Source organism: Lepisma saccharinum, chromosome 23, assembly GCF_977018435.1.
Source record: "Lepisma saccharinum chromosome 23, izLepSacc3.1, whole genome shotgun sequence".
Lineage (NCBI taxonomy): Eukaryota > Metazoa > Arthropoda > Insecta > Zygentoma > Lepismatidae > Lepisma > Lepisma saccharinum.
This window is the reverse complement of record NC_139251.1, coordinates 48,036,884-48,048,013: the sequence shown is the minus strand read 5'-3', so window position 1 is coordinate 48,048,013 and position 11,130 is coordinate 48,036,884.

Sequence of the window (11,130 nt, the reverse complement as noted above, 5' to 3'; positions counted from 1 at the left end):
ATTATTCGAGTCACTTCCGTCATCGTTGGTGTGAATGTAACATTGCAAATAAACAAGTAACGTGGGCAAAGAATGCACGTATAATAGTTAGCAGTACTCTTACCGTCCAGCTCATACATATGTACAAGGAACAATTTCCGAATGGTGGTGTGTTTTGTACAAATACACACATTTACAATAATAACCTTGCAAGCAACTGCATACCTAATAGTACATAAGACGTAATACCGATCTTTAAAGAAACGTATATTTGTATATGTGTGATTTTGTATGTTAACTTCCAAAACTGGCAAAAAAAAGTTTACCGTTAACAAGCATCCTTACGATGTTGCCACGCATGTGCAAGGAACAATTTCCTACTGGTGTTGTACCTAACCTAACCTACCCTAATATACATGAGAGTGCATAAGACGCAAATGCCAAAGGTTTTTTTTCTGTATTTACTATTTACAGGAAACATTTTACGCGAAGTAACATATTTTAGTTATATTGTGCGATATTTTGTACTTTAACTTTAAAACTGGCAAAAACAATAATAATAATAATAATAATAATAATAATAATAATAGAGACAGGTACAGCAGTATCTTTATAGCGTTGACACAAGGAACAATTTCCGAATGTTGTTACGTTTCGTAGATACAAAGAAAAATGCACCATTGTAATAACCGAGGTACCTTCACCGCCAACTGGATGGAGTGTGGTGCTCCAAAGAGATTGATTGATTTAGTTTATTTTACTTCCCGTTTTGTGCTTCTTGGCTAATTTGCGAAGATGGGGATGAGTGATGAAATGATGAAATTGATGAATGGACATTCACAAACAACCAAGCCCGACCGGGATTCGAACCCGGGACCCTTGGCGTCGCAGCGCGATGTGCTAACCACTTTTTTTACCATTTTTCTTTCATACAGTAATTTTACAGGTTTTGGATAACAATAGTTCTTTTAACATTCCATCAGCACCTTTAAAAAATGTGCAAATAATATTGTTCTTTTATCTTGAGACACTTTATGATATTCCTGTTTAACATATATTAAAAATTGATCATGAAAATCTATACCTTTATAAATGCAGACAAACAATATATAATGTCCAACCAACCATTGTACACTACGCAATTTAGTACATGGAAAATACGAAAACGTAGGTAACATTATGTTATGCACAGTAAACGCATTGGGATGGGTGCGACAAATTTTTCCTAATAACACACATAGATATTTCCATGTTTCACGTGTCCGTATGCATTCACTTAGCCAGTGTGAAATCGAACCATTTTTTTTACACCTACCATATCGTGGGTCTTGTAACAGTTTTAATTTATGTAATTTCTCTTCCGTCACCACTATATCCTGTACCACACAGTACCACGCAGATTTTACCAAGGGCGATAAATGTGGTGCGTGAACATTGTTCCATATTTTGTGCCAGGGATGGGTTGGTAGATTAATCATTATCTTGCAGCTAGTCAATGTTGCCAAACAACGCGACTGGTATAATTGAGATACTTTTGGTATTTCAAGAGGTTTCGCTGAAAGTAGTATATAACAAATTTCTAGCACTGATTTTTGTAAATATTTATACTGCGGTGGCAACGTTGCTATATCAATCGGAGACTGCAATGGTATGGTGTCCAAAATCTGCTTAAGTATCACACCCGTTAAACTGTCTGGGAAGTTTACTAACATTGCCATATCTGCTTGCACTCGGAGAGCTTGGCTTTTTAAATCCACGTAAATAAAGCCAAGTCCCCCGCACCGTACCGTAAGACATACATTCTCGTGACTCACCCGCAACATTTGATGTTCCCAAACAAACCAGTTTATCGCACTCCTTATCTGTACAAAATCAAATTTCCTCATCGGAAGCACTCGTGCCACAAACCAGAGCTTTGAACTCGCATAAATATTTACAAAGGCTACCCTGGCAACCAAGCTAAGTGCACGAAGTTTGTTTTGTTTAAGCACACTTTTCAGGCCAGCAATACATATTGAATAATTTTGAGCAATCATTTCTTGTAAAGAGTGGGTAAAAATTATTCCAAGTATTTTCAGTGCATTTACTTTTTGAATTTTATCATTTTGATACGAGTGGTTTGTAGAATCTAAGTGCATCCAATGAGTTTTATTATAGTTAATCTTTAGTCCAGCCACCGAGCTGTACTTTTCTATCACATTTTCAAGTATTTCCATATCTGTCGGCAAATTCACAAACACCGTGACATCATCAGCATAACCTAATAATTTTATCGTTGTTGAGTGAATATTTAACCCCTTCAATTGCATTTCAAGTACCTTTAAAAATGGCATTAACGCGAGACAAAAACCTATCATCGACATGGGATCACCTTGTCTGACACCCCTTTGTATAGGAAATGTCTTAGTTAGGAACCCATTGATTTTTATACACGATTTGGCATCAGCATATAAACTCTTAATCGCATTTACAAATTTTGGACTACAACCCATCCTTAAAAATACAGCATATAAAAATTCGTGCTGTACAGTATCAAAAGCATTTTGAAAATCCAATGCCACTATACCATGGTGACCTTGTATGGTCGTATGTCTATAACTAGTTATAACATCACGAATTGTCTGTAAAACAGTAAATATCGATCTATTATTACCATAACAGTATTGATGGACACCGATCATTCTTTCCATATAAGGCAAAAGACGACGAAGTAAATATCTAGCAAAAATTTTATAATCCGTGCACAACAAAGATATAGATCTATAGTGTTTTACTATCGAAGGGTTAGGAACTTTGGGAACCAGGACGATTACACCTGTATTGCTCATCCTACCCAAGCAGTGTTGATTATATACTTCATTTATCCAGTCTGTCACAATATTACCAACAAGTGACCAAAATGTTTTATAAAATTCTATTGGAATACCATCTATTCCTGGCGATGAGTTATTCTTCATTCCTAGAATCGCATCGTACACCTCAGCAGCTGTGAAGGACTTTTCAATCCGCAAGTTGTCATTAACAGAAAAAAATTCCGGAACTTGTAAAAATATTTGTTCCTGAGCTGGATCATAACTTGTTCCTTGAAATCTAGAGTGATATGCGCGGTAAAAGATTTCCTTTATGTCAGTCACATTACTATACTCCGACTTATCTTCGTCTATTATCTTATGAATCGTTTGGCGTTTTCCACGATTACGTTCTTGTAGAACATGACTAATATTTGCCATTTCAAGAGGGTCAAAAGGTAAAAGTTTACTACGGATTTTGCACCCACTTCTTTTTTGCGCGTGTAATTGCAACAATATTGCCTGTACTTGTTTAATGTTCTGTTGCACTTTTCCCCCTCTTTCCCCTTCATCAGTTAGCTCTCTCAACACTTTATAATAAAAATTGTATTTATTATTCCAATCCTGGTTCCGTTCCCTACTATATTGTCTACAAAATCGTTTGATAGCTGGCTTTAGATATTCATCCCACCATTTAATTATATTTATTTGTTTCGCTCTTAATCGTTCCCAATACTTCCATTTCTCTTGTAATTTGTCAGCAAAAAGTGAATCATCAAATAACGATATATTCATTTTCCAATATCCATACCCATATTGTATATTTGGCAGTTGCATATTTACCGCCATTATAATTGCACTATGAACTGAGAAGCAAATTGGCACCATATTAACATTAGTGATATTAGGGATAATTGGTGGTGAAACATAAAATCTATCTAACCGTGACGCACCCCCATCCTTTACATATGTGAAGCCTGCGCTAGTTGGGTGCAAAGTGTCCCATGCATCTTTCCATTGAAACCCAGTTACCAACTGTTGCAGCGCATTGAATGTATTAAATCCAGGGCGCTGGTCTTTTGGCAACAACACACAATTAAAATCGCCTCCACAAAAAATATGTTGCTTATTACCTTCAAGTTCCGTCGCTACTTCATTTGCAAAAAAATCAGTACGTTGCTGCCTTTGATTACTACCAGAAGGCGCATACAGATTACATATCCACAGGTTATCCACTTGTACAGTTGTAATTCTACCACTCGGATGGTATTCTACATTTAATACCGGTATATTGTGTCTAACTAGTACAGCTGTTCCTTGCGCTGAATATGTGGAATTATTATAGACAATATAACTAGCGGGTAACTCATAATTAGTTATTGCTACTTCTTGAATGAAAGCAATATCTATAGCGGACTGAATTAGAAAGTCCCCCAATGCACTTTGTTTTGTTTTGTTTTGTTTTGTAGTTTGTTTATGTTTATACTAGCAAGTCTAATGGTGGTAAGCATCACTATATATATGTAAACACTTGATTTTACAATACTGTTAAATATATACAGGGTGGCTCAATAAGTCACTTAACACCCTCAGTACAAGGCCACTGCGGCATGGAATGTGAAAATGGCGATGACCAATCACTGCCTGGCCAAGGGGGAACCACATTGACGCCACCCACACGGTCGGCGGCCATCTTGATGTCCGCCATCTTGAATTCAACTTCAGAATTTTAAATGGGAAGGGGGTCGTGCGACATATCAAAATGGGCTAGAATTTTACGAGAAATGCAATGGTGAAGGTTTTTGCGACGTATCTTTAACCAGTAAAAAGTTATGACTGAAATCTTGTACCAATTTGCTTCTTTTCGAGGTGTTAGAAAAATGCCTTAAAATTTGTTTAGCGCTTCGGTAATGCATCGAGATCAAAGTGACGTCTATGGAGAGACGTTCGCATGCCATTGCACATTATTTTAATCGGATACATCCATGAAGAGCTGTGCATTATGAATGGTTGTCGCGAACAATTTACAGTGTGACGCTTCCATTGAATTAAAAGTCCTTCACAGTGACAAGGCTAATGTTTATATTCAGAAGGAAGTTCATAAACAGAATATTCGATGCTTTTTATCTGATAACCCATTTTCGACAGATCAAAGCTGAATGGTTAGTGTTGGTAAGTTAATGGTGTGGCGTGCTGTGTGGAACACGATTGGTTAGTCAATTTTCCATCAACGGAACCTTAAATGCTTAGGGCTACTTGGATTTGTTAAATAAACCGTTTTTTTTCCCTTGTTTATGGAAGAAGGTACTTTTTACAGAGTTTTTTCAATAGGGAAGAACACCAGAACACTTATGGGAACGTTATGAACCTGTTTTTGTCCAAAGTTAGTTATCAGATGACAAGGGTCGCATATTCTGTTTATGAACTTCCTTGTTAACATAAACATTAGCCTTGTCACTGTGAAGGACTTTTAATTCAATGGAAGCGTCACACTGTAAATTGTTCGTTACAACCATTTATAATGCGCAGCTCTTCATGGATGTATCCGATTAAAATAATGTGCAATGGCATGCGAACCTCTCTCCCTAGACGTCACTTTGATCTCGATGCATTTCCGATGCGCTAAACAAATTTTAAGGCATTTTTCTAATACCTCGAAAAGGAGCAAATTGGTACAAGAATTCAGTCATAACTTTTTACTGGTTAAAGATACGTCGAAAAAACCTTCACCATTGCATTTCTCGTAAAATTCTAGCTCATTTTGATATGTCGCACGACCCCCTTCCCATTTAAAATTCTGAAGTTGAATTCAAGATGGCGGACATCAAGATGGCCGCCGACCGCGTGGGTGGCGTCAATGTGGTTCCCCCTTGGCCAGGCAATGATTGGTCATCGCCATTTTCACATTCCATGCCGCAGTGGCCTTGTACTGAGGGTGTTAAGTGACTTATTGAGCCACCCTGTACATCCAATAGCTGAAAACAGTACCAGATCAAGGAAATGGAACCGAGTGGTACCCATCGTTGATCTTCTTTACAAAAAAAAAAAAAAAAGAGGAAACTTCTATATCAAGAAAAAAAATACTCGATCACTCTATCATACCTATCAGTCCCTTATCAAAAGCCACCACAATCATTACACTCTTACAAAAATTACTTAACCTCCTCAACATTTTTCCAACTAACCTGTTTGTAATCGTGATTAGTGTTGTCAGTATCTACTCCACTCTCTCTCGAGGAAATATTATGGAATGTACACCTGCGGTATTTTTCATCTTTTTTCTATGACGCACACGACAAATAACGTTGGACACTACACTAGGGGGGATGTAAGGGGTGACCTTCCACGTAGTACACCCAAATGTCAACCTCACTTCCACGTTAGTACACCCTGGACTGAAGACTAACGAGGCTCTGGCGACTGGCCCCATGGCCAGTATAATTTTGTTTGTATTGTCCTGTTCTTTTGTCCTTATGTGTGCTGAGTGCCCCTTTACAGCCTCAGCTTTTAACAGAAGTCAGAACATTTTAAATTTTTTTAGTTATGCAACGTTAGAGTTATTTGTAATGGTAAGGGGCTGGCACCCGTATAATTTGACGGGAGCAAAATAGCCTAAGTGCTGACGCTCCCAAAATTTTAAATTCAAATCAAAAAATCAAACTACACTAGGGGGTCCCTCCTTCCTTTCTTCTGTTAGTGCAGATACCCATGGATATTGACTCAGGGCTCCCCAGGTACCTGCGGATGTTGAGACAGAGCTCCCCCGGGTTTTTTCTTCTTGCTTATTGGCGGGACGAATCGTGGTCTGGATCGCTTGTGTCTTGAAGAGCGTCTTTGTCCTTTATCCGTGTTAATTGCCGGAAATTCATCCTCTGTTTTCGATTCATCCCCGGATCCATCTTCTGTGCCTATTTCTACTTTCTGGACTTCTATCTTCTTGTCTACTTCCTTTCCCAGTTGTGAGGGAATTCCTGAGGTGTGTTGTCCCTTGTCAGGTCTGTCTAGTGTTGTTAAGGGGTTGGAGTTGGAGCTGGAAAGTTGGCTACTCTCTTCTTTTTCACCTTGTTGTTCGTTATGTATTTTGTCTTTGTCGGTGCTGTTCTTTTGGCTTGGGTCGTTTGGTGTTAACTGTATTTGAGGTTCTGGTTCCATGGCGGGTGTCTCTGTTGTTTCATTCGTGAAATGGGGGTTGGATTTATGGCAATTGACCTCTTCACTTGATGTTGTATTCGAGTTTTGGGGTCTTGTCAGTACTGGAAGTACTGTAGGTTGGGATACCATAGGGGTCGTTCCAGTGGTCAAATTAACAGGGACTCGTCCAGTTCTATTAACGCGGGGTCGTCGCGAGGGGCATTCTGAGAAGTTATGTCCCTCCAAATCACACCCACTACACGTACGTACTTGACCAGAATAAGTTACCCAGTACCTGTCTCCTTGTATGGTAATGTACGAAGGGATTGCTTTCCGCAGGGCCATTTTAAACACAATGCGCCCCGTTCGTGTTCTATAAATATGTTCTTCTGAATACCTCTCTTCCTTTACGTTCAGCACTTCACCGTATTCACTAATTACATTACGAATCGCATCGTGGCTTTATTCGTCTGGCACTACATGCACACTTACAAAAACACTCTGCTGGTCAGCCCAGGCACGTATCCAGGAATTCCTTTCGGGGGGGGCTCAACACCGTTTTTAAGGGGTATAGTAAGAACCTCACAATTGTATATTTAAGACCAGTGGTGGCAATTGGGTTCCAAAACGGGAGGGGGGGGCGGAGGGAGGTGCAAGGAAAGTTTACTTTCTCTTGGTAGACAAGGCTTAACATTAAGAGGCCATAATGTTGAGGCAAAAAAATGGGGAGCAACTATCCCTTAAATCGTCGCCACTGTAAAGCTGTCATTTTAATCAGAACGTGAAATCGGAACATTTTTTACAACTCGACTCCTCTGTTTCCATGCATTAACATTGTGTGCCGGATACATCTCATTATGTGTGTTTGTCCATTTCTTCTCATCAGGCGTAAAAACATCTATGGTGTCATTGAGTGTTTTTACGAAGGTGTTACACATGCACGGGATGGACAATCCACTCGACAACGCGAGATTCAAATTGTGGTCTGCGAACTGGACGCAGACAGCTCTCGAATATTTCTCTCTGATTCGAGCCTGAACACCACTAACGTGTCTTGTCCTCCCATGTTTGCAGCTCTTATAAAAGCCGAAACCCACCAAATTGTTCAGATTCAGACCTTAGCACTCACAAGTGTTCAATTAATGCACAGTGAAAACCCTTCCGTTCCCAACACATCTAATGTTTCGTCTCCCAGTATGATCAAATGCTTACTCATTTATCTCCAGTGACTTGGCCAAGGGAGGGTTGGTGAGGTCATAACCCCATTCGACCCAGTATTCCCTTTTTTTAAAAAAAGAAACAAAAACGTCAAAGACAGGGGAAAAAATGGCAAAATCAGGACTGACCACCAAAAATAGTATGCGTAACCCCTCTCCCTTCCGAAAATCCTGGGCACGCCTCTCTTTATCTCAGAGACATTTTTTAAAATCAACTCACCAGAAGTTTTTATCATTCCGTATTGGAGATTGAAGTAAGATGCGTTCTTCCTGCAGGTTTGGATATGATCCTTTAGGGTGCTGTCGTCTGCCTGCCTTCACACCTAACCTTAACAAGGCCCTAATTTTCCATCCTTGTGACTTGGATTTTCAAGACTTAGGAAGGTTTCAGACCGAAGGACATGCGATATATGTCAATTGGAATGGGCCAATCAACAGAATCGTTTCACACTGTAGCGACACAAAAGGCCGCACAAACCTAATCTTCAGGCGACACGGTGTGAAGTCTCCCTTATTAGGCCACTGTCATTGTCCCCTCGAAGTAGTAGCTCTTGTTGACCACAGAAGAAAAAAAAATTCCTCAACCGGTGAGAATGGTCCTCAAATTTCTTCTCTCTCCTATGTTTTCTGTGCTTGTTCACTATACAAGCAACACCTTACGATTTGATATACACAGGACATGTACTATGTAGACATTTTAACGAAAAATCGGTTGAAGTCAAGGATGGCTAGGTGGCTCAGTTGGTAGAGCCCTGATTCGGGTCCTGGTAGAGCCTGCAATTTCCCCCTAAAATGTCTACATATGCAACATCTTCTTGCTTTCTCTTCTCGACATTCATAAAATTTTCGGCTGTCTCTTTATGGTAGTTAAGTGTTTGAATGTGTTTCGAACCCAGTAGGCTTAAACAAAAGTATTTTTTATACCATGAAATTCTCGGACTGCATATACGAAATTTAGTTCTGGCAAACTAAATCATCACTCAAAACTTTTATTTCCAGTTGATCTATGCAGCTTATTTCTGTGTTAATAAACCACTCCAATATCCGGTACTGCTGAAATATTCACGAGAGAGAGAGAGAGAGAGAGAGAGAGAGAGAGAGGCCTTGATCTCTTCGGCCCTCAAACCGAACTAGCACTACACTGAGGCCCTGGAAGTTCTGCTCCATTCTCTTTGGTTCTGCTGTCGTCAATGTCTCCATTTTCGAATCACTATATCTTATAAAGCGACCAGAGGACGCTGACTGATCTGATCACCAATCGACTGTATGAATTGTCACACTTACCTCTGAAATCTCATTAACCGATTCTTTGTACAGATCAACCGAAAAATTGAATCCGCGTATTTATATCCTCATTATATTCTAGAATGTTCCGCAGATAAAACGATTCGTTAATATTTCCAGTAGTTGATTCCTTCTCTCATTCAAGAACGTACCCTCTCCCGCCTTCCAGAGATTAGAAATTACAACAAATCGCCCTACGTGTGGCGCTACCTTTGTTGTGCAGCTTCCAAATGCTGACAAGTCTCTACATAGTGTTCAAGTGCGCTGCGACAACACCGAAAGCGCAAGAAAAGTTTACGTCCAATATTATCAACAACAGAGTTATAGAACATTCTCCGTCTTGTCTCGATAATTGTCTATCTCCTTAAATCATCGTCACATTATTCAAAAAACCAAAAACCTAATTTTATCTAGTGTAAATTGAAAAAATCCTGGGGGAGGGGGTCTTGAGCCACCTCATCCCACCTTGGATACGTGCTATTAACAATAACAGGGTTATAAAACATTCTCCGTCTTGTCTCGATAATTATTTCTCCAAAATTATCATCACATTATTCAAGAAGCCAAAATCCTATTTTTATCTAGTGTAAACAGAAAAATTTCCTGAAAGGGGCTCGAGCCTCCTGATTCCCACCTTGGATACGTGCTATTGACAATAATAGGGTTATAGAACACTCTCCGTCTTGTCTCGATAATTATTTCTCTCAGATTTATAAATGTATTATCATCATATTATTCAAGAAGCCAAAATTCTATTTTTATCTAGTGTAAACAGAAAAATTTCCTGAAGGGGGCTCGAGCCTCCTGATTCCCACCTTGGATACGTGCTATTGACAATAATAGGGTTATAGAACACTCTCCGTCTTGTCTCGATAATTATTTCTCTCAGATTTATAAATGTATTATCTTCACATTATTCAAGATGCCAAAAATCTAATTTTATCTAGTGTAAATTGAAAAATTTCCTGAGAGGGGGGGGGGGCTCGAGCCACCTCATCCCCACCTTGGATACGTGCTATTAACAATAACAGGGGTATAAAACATTCTCCGTCTTGCCTCGATAATTATTTCTCTCCTTAAATTATTTTCACATTATTCAAGAAGCCAGAAACCTAATTTTATCTAACGTTAACTGAAAAATTTCCTGGGGAGAGGGTCGAGCCCTCTGTGCCTCATCTTGGATACGTGCTATTATCAATAACAGGGTTACGGAACATTCTCCGTCTTGCCTCAATAATTATTTCTCTCCTTAAATTATTGTCACATTATTTCATTTCACAAGAAAAAAAAGAACTAATTTTATCTAGTGTAAACCTAAAACTTTCGGGGGGGGCTCGAGCCCCCTAAGCCCCCCCTCTGGATACGTGCCTGGGTCAGCCCATTCCACATCTATTTTATGCCGTCCGTCTGCATCATAATAGGGCACTTCCGCTCCATAATCATTTAATAATCGCTCACCCACCACTTTCGTTACAAATTTCACAAATACACAGTTTCGATAGTAATCAATTTCAAAGCTTTGAACTTGGTTCGATGTCACACCGTACGTATTATGAAACCATTTATGTAAATCCAGCGAAGTAGGTCTAGATTTTACACTACGAAAAATAAATTTCAACGTATTTTGTCTCTGTACTGGCATGTTTGTCTTCCTTCTAGTCTTTCTCAATTAGCATGTACGTAGTCCAAAACAGAGCTTGCTCAATTCAACTCAAGAGTATTTTGCCTTA